At 43.7% G+C, this 16877-nt stretch overlaps 1 long non-coding RNA gene across 7 annotated transcripts in view; it reads right to left on the bottom strand.

Moving 5' to 3' along the window:
* The window catches only part of LOC109444912 (uncharacterized), a 95025-nt gene that overhangs the window by 18002 nt on the left and 60146 nt on the right, over window positions 1-16877 (bottom strand). For 3 of the 7 annotated variants that reach the window (XR_012491364.1, XR_012491370.1, XR_012491369.1), the window contains 4 exons: window positions 10692-10894; window positions 8131-8248; window positions 7483-7628; window positions 3481-3858 (listed from right to left, as the gene is read on the bottom strand). This is a non-coding gene — a long non-coding RNA (uncharacterized LOC109444912). The remainder of the gene's footprint in view (window positions 1-3480; window positions 3859-7482; window positions 7629-8130; window positions 8249-10691; window positions 10895-16877) is intronic. The other 4 variants (XR_012491367.1, XR_012491365.1, XR_012491368.1 and 1 more) reach the window with 4 other exon arrangements.

The raw sequence follows: 16877 nt of genomic DNA, 5'->3' as shown, positions 1-16877 counted from the left end.
AATGTCCACTTCCTTTTCCCTATTTCAAGTTTCTGACACTCTCTATGACCTTCCTATCGAGCTCCAGGTCCTGGAGAGAACAGGTCTTGTTTTCTGTGTGTTTAGTCATCCAATTAAAACGCGATAAACACTTACTGTACGCCTGGCCAGCAAAATGCCATCTCAGTTTCATGCCACCTCCCAAGGTCCTGGCTCCTGGACCTTCCGGCGGAAAGAAGGAAACCCTGAGATAACTTTCTGCACCCGAAGGGTGGAGCCTGAACGGAAGGAATGCTTCGTGGGACTCCCAGCCCTCACAACCTTCGCCAGCAGGCGGACGTACAAGGGATGGTGACGAGTAGAGTTTTAAAAAGCAAGGCTTTGGACGTTACATGTAGTATAGAAAGTTTCCCTGGAGTTTATCAAACCCTTATGAAGAGAAAAGGAAAGGCTCCTGGCTGGGGGTGCTATGGGAGCTCCGAGGAGATTTCCATGAGGACCCATGCAAAGTGTGGTATTCTGGCTCAGGCAGATGGTGAGCGGAGAGCAACCCCAATGATAGAAGGGGTGCCATCATCCAGGCGCCATAAAGCAGGAAAGCGGAAGTCTGACGTTCCAGTGACAGGTCTGCAATGGCAGTCACCCTGCGGGCATAGTTGATGTAAAGTTCTCTCACGCCCCAGCAGCTCTTCTTCAATGGGGAGGTGGGGGAGCTTATAATGTATAGTATTGCTAATACATTACTATGTAGTGGATAGTTATATATCATTGACATGATTTGATATAATATATCATCAGTAATAGGTTGATTATAAATATCAGTGATACTATTGATAGAATACGGGTAATTTACAATATCAGGAAGGGGGTCCAGGCACTGTTCTAACTGCTGAGTTACAGCCGTGGCCACGGCAGACAGTGAGCTCCTGCCTACACAGAGCTGACATGCTAATGTGACAATGCCAAGAGTAAGCACGTAAATAAACAGATAACTCGGCACCTTCTGTCTCTTCCACCAAGCCCAGCAAGTTCTCTCCCCCTAGACAGCCCTGCGTTAGGAGGAATGGCATAAAAATGGCAGCCCAGGGCTCTGTGGAAAACAGAAGATGGGGTGAGAACGGAGGATAAGAACGTGCTTCTCTCAAAATCATCTTTGGCTGTGTGGTGATTTTCCAGCTGCAAAGGCCTTTCTCTCATCCAGCTCATAGAACCCACCCTTTGACCCTGAGAGAAAATTATCACCCCCAGATGTTGTCTCCACGTCAGAGATAAAGGCTCAAGGCCCGTGCAGGCTCGGGGTGACAAAGCCTGCCCTTGAACTCAGATCCCCTCTAACATGGGTGCTGTTCCCACTGCTCTCTCCCAGAAGGGAAGAGACAGCATGTGGGATCTTAGGGGGTTAAGAAGTTCAGCTGCCGGAACCAAACGTCTGCGTGAAAAGAAAGCGACTTCTGCACAGAATTCATTTTCTCCGCTCCTGGTTTGCTGGGTGGGGAGTTGGGGGGTCTCGTCCTACAGGCTCTGCGTTCTGCCCACCTCGGACAACCTTCACGGAGTGCTTGATAAAATGGGAGCTCACACCATTGCCACCTGATTTGACGGATTCTGAAGGAGGCAGGAGAAACTCAGCCATTCTCGGAGTGGACAAGTGGGGGCTTTTATATCTATTTCTCAGGATATCAAGGACAGCCACGCTGGTGGGCAGAGAGCATGTTGACACAGCTGTGGATAAGTCTCCTTGAAATGCAGACCTGGTCATTGTTTACCAGGCAACAGTCAACGTTGAACTTAATTTTTTTTTTCTTTCTGAGTTTGTACAATATACTGAACGAGAACAGCCAAAGCTCCTGCACTTTCTTTCTCCTCCATCAACCAATCAATAATGAAAGAGTCCATGATGCTAGTGAAATAAAATTATTTTGGAGCACTTCTTCTATAGCTGGGTGACCACTGCTAAGTCAGATTACATTGGTGGATTGGTAGCCCAGCTCCTTTCCCCTTTCTGTCTAGCAGGCGAACAAGGAGTACAAGGGGGAAACTTCATTTTGGATTTCTGAGCCTGGCCAGATGAATTCTGGCAAGTTCAAGTACACACCCAATAGAGACCTCTCTCAAACGATGGGCAGCGCGTGCCTCGGCTTCCCCAGCCCGTCTCCCTGGGCACATGCCCCTATGAGCAAGCGTGCGCTCCTGCTTCACAGAAAACAAAGGCCTCGCCTCACCCATGTTCAGAACAGGTCCCAGTAGCCACTGTCCCAGGAAGGCAGGGTCCCGGGACTCGGGTGGGACCCTCCAGACAAGGACTAAAGGGCATTACCAAGGGACTGGGCTGGACTCCTTGCTGGGGAACTGTGTGCAATAAGAAGCAATCAAATAATCACTGCATAGTCCAGCAGCCATGCCCCACGCGGCTCTTCACCACGGGGGACTGAGTGTCACTTTAAAATGGGAGCCCCCGCCCGCACTCATCAGGCCGTGGGACAGCCCAGCCATCTGGCTGTTCCCGTCCCCGTGGCCTCAGGAGGCAGAGGAGCGGAAGAAAAACGGAGGTGATTTTTATGGGCAGAGGATGGAGAGGGCTCAGGAAAAAACAAAAAAAACAAAAAACAAAAAAAAACCCCACAGCAATAAATGTTACTGTTTGCTTTATAATAAAGAGGAGACACCAGCAGAGCTATCCTGGTAAACCATAACGTGTTTCTCCCCCCTTCCTCTCTCTCACTGACTTTCTTTCTAAACAGTTATTGTTTTTGTAAAATGATACCTACTCACAGTTAAATATTCGAACAATGCATTAAGGGAAAAGGAAAAAAGAACAAAGTGCACGAAATCTAACCATTTAAGAGGTAACCACAGTTTACCATTTGTAGCAGTGTGTGTGTGTGTGTGTGTGTGTGTGTGTGTGTGTGTGTGTAACTTCTAACGCATTTAGCAGAGTATGACACACTTTGGGTAAATTGCACCCCAGTGGACAGTAAACTGAGCACCCCTGTGCCACCAGCACCCACGGTGCCCCTTCCAGCCATACCCACCCCCAGCCACAAGCACTGCAAACCCCTATGACCCTAAACACAGACCTCTGACAACCATGCTCCCCTCCATCGGAATTGCAAACACAGCCCACATTCCGCAAGGAAACTGACATGCCCACCTAACCGACCCAGCCCCAGACTCCACCCAAGGCCCACGGGCTCCTGTGTGTTGCCCCACAGCCTGGCTGCCTGTGGGAACCACCTGAGCAGCTTTAGAACTACCTGTGGATGCCCGGGCCTCTTTCTGCTCCAGTGAGGTGGATTTCATTGGTCCAGGTGGGACATCAGGGTATATATATATTTTCTCTCTCCAGGTATCCTCATGTGCCACCAAGGGGAAGACCTCTACACTAGCACCATTTTCCACCACACAAATGCACTGCAAGTAGGACTCTGGAAGACTATGCGCCAACCTACTCCACCCCACCGTGACCTTGGTAAGACCAGGCAGAGGGTGTCATGCACTTACCACCAGGAAGGAACTCGGGTGTCAGGGAGCTCGTGGTTCTGTGCCCCGAAGCACAATGGTGACGGCAGCTGCTCACGCTGCTTTCAACCTTGGGCCAGGTCAGGGGCTCGGGCCAGGTTCTCATGGAGCAGAGGCAGCCCCAGCCAGAAGACATGCTCCCCCTGTCCCTTCACCCCAAATCATCGGCAGTGAGGTGGGGCTGAGCCGGCAGCTCACGTCCAGGGGGGGCCAGCATCTTAGGATTCACACGTAAGAATCCCCGCGGGCTCCGAGATAGCGTGCACGTGTGCAGACTCATTCTGGAGCAACGGGCAGGACCCTGGGCTGGAAACCTCCCTTCCTCTGGAAAGGAGACGCAGGTGGAGAGGGCACAGGTACCTGTATCAATTTTAAACATTTCTAGTATTAAAAGCTTAAAAGATACAGAAAAGTAGAAACAATGGACTACATAACCTTTCCAATAATTAAGACGTTAACATGAAGACTTTTTTTTTTTTTAAAGCACTAGAAGGATATGTCTAAATCATTAGCAGCTGAAATTAAGGATGGCACATCCTTTCAGGTGGGCATTGAGGTAACAGATACTCCTCTCCCTCCTGGATGAGGCAGAGGTCTGACCCGGGGCCAAGAAGACACGCTCAGTATCCCACGGGGTGGCCCCAACCTTTCGGAACCCCTGGTGATGGGCTCCTGAACGGTTAGGTCAGTCGACACCTGGCAACGCCCAAGGCGAGCACAGCCACACTCCTAGGAAGTTTTCACACATCTATTAACCCTACGCATCCTCAGGTTTCCCATCTTTATCATCTCTGGGCATTGATAAAAGCCGCTGTCCGTTAACTTCTGCATGGCTCACTTGTTATTTCAGAATGATTTCTATCTGTTGATTTTTGGTGTTCTAGTAGGAACATTAGGAAGGCAAATAAAAAAAAAAGCTTTTGTCAGGAAACAAAAATGTATGTGCAAGGACTTATTTCTATGATCTCCTTGAGTTTTTCTTGAGGTTTCCCTTGGCCACTTTATTAATTCCCGTTGCAAAATGTAGCCAAGTTCCTGCTACAATTGTTTTCAAGGAAATTTTTTATAGTTGGAGAAGACATGAAACAATGCGTTTTACGCCACCACGGACACAGTGAGGAAGCTTCAAATTTGTAGGATTTCAGGATGGCGGTATAAATCAGGAAAGGGCTTCAACGGCGAGAAAGTGGGAGTAAAAATGATGAACAGAAAGCAGGCTAGAGGCCAGGGGAGAGAACTGGAGGCCTCTTCCAAGGGAACCCAAAAGAACACATCCGCTGGTGTGTGACCACCCACAGGAGCCGGCCAGCAGTCTTGAGGATGGAATCCTTGATGGTACAGGGTGTGTGTGTGTGTGTGTGTGTGTGTGTATACACACACGTGTGCATGAAAAGAAAAAGCTAGAGAAGAGATAAAATAGAGAGATGGAAAGAAAGAGGGAGGGAGGGGGAGAGACAGAGAGAGAGAGGGACGAGGAGGAGAAGGAGGGGAAAGGGGGGTTATTTCCCACTGAGAATTTTTTTAGTCTTTTATAACCTCTTCAGTGAGCTCAGTCTTCGTAAACATACCTGTAGGCCCAATTCTTTCCAGCTCGAGAAATATAGGGGCCTGCCTGTTCTCGGAATTGTAGTTAGCCTTTTTTTTTTAAAGGAGGCCTTAGCACTACCCTCCTACTTAAAGCTTTCTCCCACTATGTATGGGCATTGTATGTACCCTGGGTCCCTGGTTACTTGCTAAAGGTCCTGATCCCTGTGGAATTTAAATTCCATTCCAATTTTTTTGAACTTCACATGTTTAGTTCATGACACAGGGGCCCTCGGAATGTTAAATCTAAAACTCGGTGTGGGTTTTCATTAACAACTTAGGACTTGGCCTAATTCCCCTCCCCCCTCCTTCTGGGCAGCCAGAGGCAATCGCAGTTGCAAAGTACGCGGGCTGTCCATCTTCAGCTCTAAATAGGAATGGTTTGTTTTGCAATGCGCCAGCTTCCAGGCACAAAATATTTGTCAGCGTGCGTGCCATCTGCATTTATGCAGATCACGGACGCCATGATCTTCATCTTGTCTTCTGTTGTTAAATGCAGTTATTTGCCCCTAAATATCCTTTCTCTCAATGGTGTGGACATAAGATCCATACTCCTCAGCCAGTGTGTGTGAGGAGGGGATGAAGGGAAAGGCCTGCCAGGAGCCACCAGCTTTGCTCTACATGAATCATATAAAAGGCACTTAGTGAGAATTAGTTGTATGCCTACTATGGGTTGTATGCCTACTATGGGCCGGAGAGTCTCCACACCTCAGCTCTAGGGGACAGGTGTTTTGTTTTGTTTTTTTAAAGTCTTCCAAGAGGTTAAGTAATTTGCCCGAAGTCACATGTTCTGAGCTGGGATTTGAATCCAGTAGTTCCTGATTCAGGAGCCTGGTAGCTTTTGGTTTTAAATTAAAAATATACTACTTAGGAGAAGCAGATAGTTTGTCTTCATCGTCTAAAGCCCAAGCATGGTTTCCCAGGAATGGGTTTGCAGAACCGTGTCTGCCGTGACGTGAAGCCAGATGGCCTGGTCTTGAATCCTGGCTTGCCTTCTTACTGGCTTTGTGACCTTGGACAACAACTTAACCTCCCCATCCTCACCTGTAAAATGGGCACGGTGATGATGATGATCCTATCTCCCTAGAAAGGTGTTGTCAGGCTCCAATTAGGATAATCTATGAAGCACAGTGAGCCTTCAATTGTTGTTAGCCACTGAGACTAAGATATACTTACATGTTCAATCAGCGGTGGAATGTCAAGTTCAGGGAATGCTTTCCTAGGAGTAGAATTAAGTAAACCGATTTGAAAGCAGTTAAGGGCTTTCTTTACCCTTTTTAATGGACTTTCCCAGCAGTCAGGAATGGACCCGTTCCTTCAACAAATGCTTACAGGGCCCAATCGCGGTGCCAAAATCTGAGCTGGACACTGAGGAAATAATAGTGAACAAAACAGACACACTCCCCTACTCCCCAGACTGTGGAGTTCACAGTCTGGTGGGAAAGATGCCAATTATACATTCAGACCTGTGGTGGGTAAAAGCAGGTTTCTCTGAATAACACAACAGAGGTGAATGCTTTTTCATCAAACCAACTCCGGCCTCAAGTTTTTAAAAATCTTGTACAATTTACCTTGAAACGTGTTTTTCCTTTTGCTCCAGAACTTGTTGTTGTGTGGAATGAAAGTTTGCCTCTGCTCACACATCCCTTCATCCAACACATGCTATTGCAAAAAGCCTGTGTGTTTACATACGTTTCTACAAAACCTTGCGGACAAACCCTGTTTCATGTTAGTTCAAATTACAAATGGCAAATTTAATTCAATGTGGTTTTTTTTCCCACACATCAGATATTTAAGTAGTTTTTTAAAAGAACTATCTTAAAATGCCAACTAGAATCTTTTTGGAGCAAAATGTCATCTTACTGGGAGTTTAGAATACAGCAGTGGATGGAAGATGTTAGGATTTTTTTAAAAATGTTTATTGAGTTTTTATAGGGGTGTTAGAGAGTCCAGAGGGCCCTAACTTTTCGTTTTGGATGCCATTAGATTCATGGGAGCATTTCTGGACATTTCTCTGGACACATGTGCTTTCTCTGTCCTTCACGATCTGCCCTTGGAGGGTTCGGTCCATGAGTCATAGATCCTACTTCAGGACACCCTTTGAGGGTGAGGGGTGCTAAGAAAGTGAAACTGATCAAACTGGGTGTGGCTGAGGGGCAAAGCAGGGTGATACAGGACATGGCTAATGTCTCCTGAGAGGGAGAGTCCATGTGCAGAAGACAAATGATGGTTTGGTAAGGTGGGAGGTATGGGGCAGGAGGCCACCAGCTGGGTGACAGCAATGCCAGAGGCATCAAACTGCAGGTCCATCTCTGACGTCTTGCCAGCAACTAAGCCTTCAGGAACCTTCCACGTAACACAGAACAAACAGTAGAAACAAAAACCAAACAAACCACTTACAGTTTAAACTCTGGAGAGAGAAGGCTCCTTCCTACCCTGGTACCGTTCCTCTGTGAAGCCTTCTAAGGGAACTTCAGGGCTTGGTCTTCGTAGGTGAAAAGGCCTAAGAGTCCCTGGAAAAGATGCTGGAAGTGTGTGATCCAGTTCTAGATAGAATTCAGCATAATAAAAGGAAACATTCTATTATCCATATTACCGTTCAATAGCTCCCTCGCCATCACTCCCTTTAAACACACACACACACACACACACACACGTGCATGCACATTTGCACAAACACACACGCATCCCTCTGGAAGTGGCGGAAGCCGAATGCTTTGCATTCTCCAGCATTTGAGCCTCATATCACCGGCCCGCAAATACATACGCCGCCCTTCACATCCACTCCAAATCTGACGGCAGAGCTCCTTCTGTACCCAGATGTCACTGTGACGATGAGCATCTTGCAGTCCCTGCCACTCCTCTTCCCCAGCCTTATGTAATCCACTGTCATGCAGGCTTTCTCAGTGTGTCTGTTTGTATTATTTAGGTTTTAGGTCCATCTGGCAGTGACTGTATCTTTTCTGTACACAATGTATTCAGTTACTCTTAAACAATAATAGATATTTAATAACAGCTAGTTGCATGCCTCGGGGAGACAGGACTTACTGGAGAGCAGCGGGAGCTGGGAGAGGGTTGGACATTTGTCACAATGCATTCATTGCGTGTCTTCCGGGCAGCAGCATGGAGCGTCTCTCCTCCTTGTCCCGTGATACAAATCCTGGAGCTCCAGAAGAAAACAGAAGAACTTCAGGGTCCCTTTGGAAAGTAGAAATTTGTCCTTGAAGTGCCGGAAAAGATGGGGTTTCTTCAGCCCTGGGTAACTGGCGGGCAGCCCCTCAGCTTGACGACAAAACTCAACAGCATGGAGAAGGGCTGGGGAAGGTGTCTTGAGGTCATTTTCCTTCCTACTCCCATCTCTATCAAGGTGGCATCTCCACAGCTCACGACTGTGAAGGATTGGCTTGTTTATTTCCCTTGTCTCTTGAAGGGAGAGAGGCGCCTGCTTGTGGATAATTGGCTGAGGCTGAGTTTTCAAGAGTCCCTTGCAGTGAGGCCACCAGGTGGGGTTTCCAGATGAGGCAGGGAGTGACCCACACACACACACTCACCCCAGACTTGTATCAGCCCCCTCAAAACCATGCCCAAATAGACAGACCTTCTAAGTTGCCCCTCAAAGTGTAGTCCAAGGCCAGCAGCTTCTCCTATTTATTAGAACGATGGACTCACCGAATTTGCAGCAGCTCTGGACCAGAATTAGCATTTTAACAACCTATGTGGGAGGACATGGGCACTGGAATCAGAGAAGTCTGCTCAGGGTCAGTGGGTCTCCTCCCGGCTACACATCAGCATCATCTGGGAACGTTTCAGAAGGAGCCAGACCCCTGGTCCCCCCAGCAGCTCCGTGTAGGTTAAGAAATACTGATTTAGATGAACAAGGGCTCCTGGTCAGATTGTCTGGGTTCTACCTCCCTTAGCCTCTCAGTCGCTGTACGAACTCAGGACAGCGCTACACTGGGGAAATAATTCAAGCGATCTCCTAAGATTGTTGTGAGAATTAAGAGATGGTGTTTGTCACCTGTGGCGCACAGTCAGACTTCAATAAACAATGACCCCTCTGACATCGCACACAGCCATTACATTTCCGCTGCCTCTATTCCTGATGCTGTGCATACGATGTCAGGGGGTAGTAGATGGGGGAAGGGTTACCACTGTGTGAGGGATAGAAATGATAAATGTCTATTACATTGTTTTGTACACCTGAAACTAATAAAAAAAAGTTAACAAAAAAAAATAATAAAAATATATAAAAATAAACCTTGAAAATAAATACATAAATAAAAATAAAATAAATAAAAAATGACCGATTGCTACCCAAAAAGGGTGTAAGACCAGGCTGATGGAGCCCTCCGCCCACCAGGGTGCTGGCGTAAATCTCCTCTGCGTTGCTGTCATGGGGAAGTTTTTGGTGACCCATCATGCGTGGAGATTTCTTTGAGTTTATCAGCCACTGTCTCTAAGTCAGCACTCCGTTGGTTTTCCTTAGTATGTTCAGTAGCTTCTCATTGTCTGATCGTTGATGCCGGGAAACATGGCTTAAAATAAATCCATTTGTAACAGGAACCAAATTGTATAGCACGTCACGGGAGAAACAAATTTAATTGGAACTTGACGCCAAAGACATAAAAGTAAAATTTAACCAAAATTCATTATTTAGGTAATAATGACAAAGGGTTTGTCAAAACTGTTCCAAAATGATAGGATAATGTGACTTTTTTTTTTCCAATCAGGAATGGACTTTGTAATTTTTTTTGTTTGCTTGTTTATTTGTTTTTTAATAATTCTTACTTTCACTTTGTGGCCAATTTATTTTTGTTTGCCTTTTATTGTGAGATATTCGCGGCACTTTCACCCTCAGAGAGAGACCGACCTAAAACAATATGCATATGATGGGAGAGATGGGTATGTATTCACCTCACGCTTAGAAGGATGTTCAACTGAAAATAAATATTCTAAGTGATCAGCTCATGAGTCAATCGTCCATGTTGTGATGATTTTCACTTCTCGTGTAGCTGTTGGCCCTTGGACATAAATATTCAGATAGGAGGACTCAGTATCTAACTCTGAGGTTGTTGTTTGTGTTTTTTTTTAAATACACAAATTTGCTAATTCGTTTTAAATTGTATTGCATTTCTTCATCTTAACCTCCTTCTTCCATATAATTCATTTCTATTTTGTTGCAATGTTAGCTCTAAAAGGAATCTTGGAAACCATGTGTTTCTAAGATTTCCTTGTTTTCCAAAAGGAGAAACTGAGACCTGGAAAGGAGGGGTGACTTTTCTGAGGCCCCCCGAGTTAATGGGACTGGAAGCCAATGTTCTCTTCCACTGGACAGACTGTTTTAATTAGGTCCCTGAAGCCCCAGATGACGATGTTTGTGTTTCTCGTGTCACCAAAATACCTAGCCCTAAAATGCACAAAATCTTATCAGAATTAACTCCTCTTTGGGGGGGGAGGGGTTGTTTTCCTTTACAATTTTGTGAACAGAAGGAGCTGGAAAATAAAATATATCTTTCTAAAGTATAACTTTCTGGCCCCTTTCTCATGCTCCAGAGGGCTGGCAGGGAGAATGGAGGTGGGGAAGGAAGGGGATAACCCAGCCAGAGTACCTTGAAAAAGGCGTTGACAACCGGAAGGGCTGATGGAATCGGAGGCTGGCCCAGACAGAGCTGGCTGGGTGTCAGTGAGCGGGGACCTTCCAGCCTGGCGCTAGTTCTGGGTTGGGTCGTCTATGCTGGATCCAGCCGGCTCCCGTGGCAGGCTCCTCTGCCACCTCGTGTCATCTGAGTCTCTCCACATCTGCCACCCCTCGCTGGGGGTGGGGAAGCAAGGGAGAGAGAAGAGCGTCTCTTTCACCAAATAGGGAAAAGAGTGGCTGACCCGTCCCCCAGTCGGCTGTCCCTATAAGTAGCTGGATGGCCCGTGTTGACCATTTCCAATGGACCACGGAACCCTCAAATGTGCAGGACAGTGACACAGCCTGGAGAGCACACTTCACCTCCAGGTAGAGCTGAGCCTGAATCAACAACAGAGTGGAACACAAACCTCTCCCCACCTTCTTTTAAATGTCATCAAGAAGGGTTTCTTTTTTAAATAGCTTCCCTCTCCGCCCCCCCCCGCCCCCACACACACACACAAAACTATTATGGCAAGCAAATCAAAGAAGAGAAGAAAATTATTTTATATCATAGATACCCAAGTCCTCCTGAAATTATGAAGCTGCGTGAGGATCCTTTCACCTGGCTCTACCAGGAAACAACCTGCTGACTGTCCCTGTCCAGGAGTGTCCCAGGCCTTCTCTAAACAGGTAAGAGCATTTCTGGCATCAGCTTGTGCACAGGAGCGTGGCAACGCTCCCCTTCAGTAGCTCATCCCCTCCAACAACAACAGAAGGCAGCCATGTGTCCCACTCTTCGTCTATGACAAGGTACAGGAGTGGCCCACCTGGGAGACAATGAGGGGCTAAGGAGAGGCGCGGGCTAAACGGACTCAACAGGGAAAAGACAACGGGAAAGAGGTCGCCTTCTGTGAGAGCAAAGCAGGAGCCAGTAGGAAAGAACGGGAATAAATGACACCGCAGAGCAATCCCCAGCCAAGAGTTGGACAGCTTCTGGCACAGAAAGAGGTGAATTAGGAGAAATGAGCAGTGTGTTCATGACCAAAGTGTTTGACTGGAGAAATAGCCAGAGTTATTTCTTTCTAGAGCAACTGTTAACAGCTTCCGCTGTGAGCCCAGCGGGCTTGGAGAACCCCAACATGGTCGTAAGGTGTGGCAAGGAGAAAGTAAGAGCTCCACAATTGTTGTCTTGGGCCTGTTCCACAGCTTGCGACAAAAGGAAGAAACAAGAGTAACTTAAGGTGGGTACAGAGTCGCACAGCCGTTTGCGGACCGTAATAGAGAAGGACGTAACGCTGGCACACAAGCTTCCTACACGCACCCCCACCCCCAGCGCCTCAGCAATGGGCAGTGTGAGGGGGAGCTTCCCTTCTGGTCCTATGGAAACACAAAAGTGCCTGCTGTGGGGACAGCAGCGAGCACAGAGGGAGAAAAATGTTAAGCTACTGTGTGCTTTTTGAAGCTTGATATTTTTATCTGTGGTACCAAGAAGATTGGAACTTTGTTCTGGAGTCTCTGAAAAGGTTTTTCTGAATATCTATTGGGATCAGGAGAAGGGTAACACTGCCTGGGACAATCCTAAAACAGTAAAACCTTGTGTTTTTTTTTGTGTGTGTGTTTTTAATTAAAGTTTTTATTTCGCAATAACTGTAGATTGATTCCTACCCAGTTGTAAGAAGTAATCCAAATGCCGTGGACCCTTTTCTCAGTTTCCCCCATGGTAACATCTTGCAAACTGGTAGCACAATATCACAACGGAGATACTGAGTTTGATACAATCCATAGATGTTGTTCCGCTTTCCCCAGTTTTACTTGAATTCATTTGTATGTGTGTGTATTTAGCTCGACACAGTGTTATCCCCTGTGTAGGTGTAAGTATCCATCACCTCCGTCAAGATTCAGGACATTTTCATTACCAGAAGGATCCCTTGATTGCCCTGTTACAGCCACACTCACTTCACTCCTCTCTCTTCTTAACCCCGGCCAACCACCAATCTGTTCTCCATTTCTGCAATTTTGTCATTTCTAGCATATTATAGAAATGGAATCATGACGAATATAAACTTGGGGGATTGACTTTTCCACTCAGCATAATTTCCTTGAGATCCAAGTTGTTGTATGAATCAATTGTTCCTTCCTTTCTATTTCTGAGTAATACTTCATGCTAGAGACACGCTACAGTTAGTTTAACCATTCACTCTAAAATGATCCAAGTTTCTTAAGGGTGAAATAGGCTGAATTTTAGCAATCAGATGCATTTTTGAAATTCCCTTTATACAAAAGCTAAAAAAAATGGAATGGAAATGGAATGGAAAAGGAAACTTTGCTTTTAAGGGGGTGTGTGTGTGTGTGTGTGTGTGTGTGTGTGTGTGTTCTCAGATTTTATGGTTTGAGGGAAATTTTTCTGAATTATGGTAGAGTGGTACTGTTCCTGATCACAACCTAAAACTAATTACAAACATCATGAGAAACAGAGACTGTTTTTGTGCCAGATGAGAATTGTGCAGTATTCACTAGTACTTAAAATAAACATTTTTTTTTGCCTTTTCTTATATTTTACAAATACTCTTCATTTGGGATGTTTGTTTCCTGTCAGTAAATAGGAAAGCCTAACCCCACTATTAGTCGCCCTGTGCAATATGTCCTGCCAGCATTTCAACTAAATTTTAAATTATAATGTTTAATAACTATCCTAAAAGAATGTAGCCTTTTAAATAAATGAAACACCTCTTTTGTAACTGATGTAGACTTTTTCAGCTTGCTTGCAGATGGAATAAATTAACTATTAAATAATTTCTTGTTTTTCACAGGGATAACACCCTGTTTTCATTAAAATAATTTTAAATCATTAATGGTCATTTAAATAATGACCTCGAGTCATTCTATTTTCATTAATTTGAAATAACGCAATTATCCACTTTTGGCAAATTGCAAACACATAGTACATATTTGCCTATATGTACTAAATCTAAATAAAAAAAAAAAGCCATGGAAAGAACAAATAATTCTGATTTAAAATCCCCCTTAATATTTCTGGAAAGAATTTTTTTTAATTCAGGTCATTTTATATACCAATATTTATATAACCCTTTGGTAACTTTATTACACTTATGAGAGTAATTTAAATTTTTTTCTTTAAGCTTCCCAACTTGACTTAAGAATTTTCATAATATGAAACACAATATATATATATCCCAGTTGTCCAGTGTCTTGAGATCTTCTACAACTAAAATCACTAAGAATTCTACCACTTCTTTGTTATTAAAAAAAGCGTTGGCTTCTCTCTTTTTTTAAGCAGGAAATTCAGGGAGGTAAAGTTTTAGAGGCTCTGTCCACTTTTTCCCAGGAGTTAATTCAAGCTTCCTGTTGGAAAAAAAAAAAGGATCAAGGTAAAACTTAGCCAAAGCGGCCTCTGTAAGGCACATCTTTTCATCACATGTCTGAACTACAGGGCAGAAGCTCCATCCTATCAGAGGAAAAGATGAAATCAAAACAAAACACAAACATGCCACAATCAAGCAGAAACAACAAGCGAGTGCTTCCCCCTTATGTTTCAGCAAGGGTTTTTTTCACCTGAATTTGCAAATCTAAGCAGCTCAGAGTTTTCGAGAGAAGCATTTGATCAAATATCTGGATCTGGGTCATTTCTTAATCTCTATGCAACATATCCGTTCATCTGCCACACACAGCATAATCCCTTTTCTGGAACACATGGGAACCTTCGCGTACACCCCATCTGCATGGAACTAGGAGCAATTATACTGCCTGGGTTCCCCCGCTCCCCCGTCTTTAAAGATCATAAACTTTAAGAAAAAATGCAACATTTCAAGATGACATCAAACTCAGTGTTAACAATAAATGTTTTAATATCTTTCCTTTTTAGGAAAAAAAAAAGTTTGTCTATTTATAGATATGAAAAGATATACTCCAAACTGGATTACCTCTGCGGTAGAGTGATACTGATTTTCTCATTTGCTACTCATTAGGTCATTTGCATCTTTATTAAAAAAAAAAAAAACTAGTATATTCTGTTTTTATGACAAAATTCTTTTCTTCATCTGTTTATTTGTGATTTCTGTACTAAACAACAACTGAGAAAACTTCAAGAGGAAACATCAAAGCATTAAAACCACAGGCCACAGATAACCTCAAGGAAATAAGATGGAGATGTTCGGTGTTACTTAGAGTCAAACAGGCAACGACTTTGGCTCAAAGCTCTCGGGCAATACTGGGGTAACAGAAGAAAAGAGTTCTTGACCAGGTAATGAGGCTACAGAGAGAAGAAGGAGAAGGAGAGGAGACGGACAAGAAGAGGAGGAGAAGAAAGCTTACAAATTAATTCACTTCTATAAAAAGATTTCTAGAACTAAACTCAAGCAGGAATTGATCACATAGGTCCTGGTAAAAGAGTGAATAAGGAGCCCAGAGAACATTTTCAAGTGTCACTTTTCGAGAGAGGAATTGTGTTCAAATAGATCATTCTCAGAATCACCCTCTATAGACATACTTACATCGATTGAATAAAGGCATTTCTGAGATTCTGTTGTCCTGATAAGAACACATTTAAAAAAGCATCGCTCTCTTTAAAAACATTACAGGTTCCTTTTGTTTGATGCAGTGGCCTTTATACATTTTTAAATTCGGAGGGAGGTATTGGACAGCTTTCCATCCCATTTCTTAGGTAGCAGATCCAGGCTCAGTGTCCCATAGCTACACTTTTGCATTAAAACATGGGGAAGAAAACGAGATAACTATTAAAAGAGAAAAAATCCATACAATAACTATTTGGAAAAAAGAAAGAAGGTAATAATAATAATAGTTACAATAATAATAAAAAGCCCACAATCACTGTTACCCAGGTGTCACTTTTCTATTGTTTTCCTATATTTATTTTTCAGTCATTATAATCATAGGATACATGCAATTTTGTTTTCCTTTTCCCAGGATATATTTTCCCGGAGTATTTTTTCACATTACTGGAGTGTCTGTCCTTTTACATACAACAAATGTCTTCTTGCATGTTCCATATATGTAATCATTGCCTTAAAACTGTGGAATGATGGGACATTTTTGATGGCTCTTATTGATACGTATTGAGAGATATTGACAGGTTGACTTTCAAAATAAATGTCAAGATTAAATATATGGACTTCATCCTTTTAAATGCTTGTTTTGAAAAGAACCTCACCCCAATTTGGTTTAAACTGAATTTCTTTGCTTATTGGAAGGTTGAGCAAAAATGCAATGTTTGAGCAAACATTTCTATATTTTCAACTAGAACTATTTCTTTTCCCAGTCACAAAAAATATAGAAAGTATTGCCCATTTTGTCTGATGGGGTTTAGTGTCGCTGCTATCAATTTGTCTAAGCTCATTATATAATAAAGATATTAACTTTTGCTACACTGCTTGCTCACATGCTACAAATGTTTTCCTCCACTTATTTGTTTGTCTTAAAACATGACCAACTTGGAATCTCAAGGCAGTTTCTCACCATCACAAAACACTCTACTTCCAGCTGACAAAAGCTCAGAAAATACATGCCCATTTGTATGTTAGCTGAAGCAAAACATAATTAGGAAGATAAATTTGCTGCCACCTCTCACATCCACACAAAAATCACATGCCACTTAAAAATCAATGTCAACTCTAAACGGCTTTTCGATTTCCTAGAGACACAGTATGAGAAGTGGTTCTGAAGACTGAATGGGGTGACTCAGTCTTCTTTTCTGTAAAATGGGTGAAGTCCTATTACAGTCTCGGGAGAAAATAACTAATAAGAAAACAATTTGAAAATGTCACATGCAATGCAATGATTTTAGTGATCCTACCACAATAATAAATGTAACGATTAAGGTATTTAAGGTAAGTAGGATGGTACTATTTCTGTCACCGCTTCCAGTTGGCATTCTTGCTTGTAGAAAACGAACCTACAGCATCTAAAAGTTGATGAGGTCACAGACCACATCTGGCCCATCCCCCTCATTTTGATTTCATTTTAATTAATTACACCCAGGGCAATAGATACACATGAAGAAGAATTTGATTTCCCTACAGAATGTTCATGTATCAGATTAAAAATATTCATTGTAGGAATAAGGTAAAATGTAAGCGAGGAAAATAAAAACCATCCATACTGTAGGACCATCATCACTTAGAAAGAACATCTATTAATTTTA

Source organism: Rhinolophus sinicus, linkage group LG13, assembly GCF_036562045.2.
Source record: "Rhinolophus sinicus isolate RSC01 linkage group LG13, ASM3656204v1, whole genome shotgun sequence".
Lineage (NCBI taxonomy): Eukaryota > Metazoa > Chordata > Mammalia > Chiroptera > Rhinolophidae > Rhinolophus > Rhinolophus sinicus.
The sequence above is the reverse complement of the archived record's forward strand: the minus strand, read 5'-3'. Positions and strand labels throughout refer to the sequence as shown.